At 42.5% G+C, this 1,187-nt stretch overlaps 1 pseudogene; it reads right to left on the reverse strand.

The window, feature by feature from the left end:
- Positions 1–434: 434 nt before the first annotated feature.
- Positions 435–1,187, reverse strand: LOC118239192 (annotated as a pseudogene).

Below are 1,187 nucleotides of genomic sequence, written 5' to 3' on the forward strand. Positions count from 1 at the left end.
GATTTGGAGAAAGAATATGAATACAGAAAAAATGCCCTGAAATTTTCCAAAACTGTGTGCCCTAACTAAGTACAATCATCTTGTAAATGCTCACAGTAGTGACCAGGTATGTCAGGAGCCACAACATAATCTGAAGGGCTTGATACCAATGATTTCCAGCTCTTTTTATTTTCCTTAGCTCATCCAAACAGTTTAGTAAAATCAAATAGCTTTTAAGCTAAAGAACTCAAGAAAAAAGTGGGAGAAATCTCATTTATCTGGTGTCTTGAAATAAAAAGGAAGAGGGAAAAAGAAGTGAAATTCATCTCCAGAGTCTTTTCACCTATTCTTGCACTGTCAGTGTTGACAGCTGAGTATGATGAGCATAGGGTAGATGTGACTGACATTTCACCTGAAGCCATGTGTTTTGCTTTTTTTAATAGATTTAATTCACTCTAGTTTTCTTGTATAAAAAACCTTTCTATAGTAACTGCAGCTGGAGCCTGGGTCTCCTGAATGGAGACTCTGGTATGGGTTTTCACAAGATAGTCAAGGAATTCCTAGTAAGGAGTTTTGGTGAACACAGCCTCTTTCCAGAGGTCAGGGGTCAGGTAGATGTGGGTCTTGTAGACAGCATCAAATGTGGCCTTGGCTAAGTTGTCCAGGGTAGGAGCATAGCCCCTGCCTGATATGCAACAGTCACCAATGCCAGCCTCCAGCAGCAGCTTCTTGAACACAAGAGCAGAGGCTATGCTAACGCCTCTGGGGACAGGGATGAGTTACACCAACACAGAGCCACAGCACCTGTCACCTTCCATGGAGCAGTGTGGGGTTTGCCACTCTTGTTTCCCTCACTAGCCTCTCCACAGAAGGACAATAAGAAGCTTGGATAAGATGATGGACCCTTGAGATGGTAGTGGCAACCTCCTTGGACCACTTAATGCCAAGACCAACATGTCCATTACAATCTTAATATCAACCAAAACCTTTAACCTAGTCTGCTGGCCAGTCTGAGACTGCTTCTGCACTGGCACAATCTTTAGAACCTAGACTTGGGTAGGGCATTGAAATTTTGTAAATTTTTCAGCTGTTTCAAACTATCTGGAGTTCAATAACCTGATCAGAGTCCTTCTCTTTGGTGCCTTTCCTCTAATGATAATGTGTCAGAAAGGATACACGACCCATCCTAAGTTACCAACCACAGTCAT

The sequence above is a fragment of the Cricetulus griseus genome, chromosome 7, assembly GCF_003668045.3.
Source record: "Cricetulus griseus strain 17A/GY chromosome 7, alternate assembly CriGri-PICRH-1.0, whole genome shotgun sequence".
Classification (NCBI taxonomy): Eukaryota; Metazoa; Chordata; class Mammalia; order Rodentia; family Cricetidae; genus Cricetulus; species Cricetulus griseus.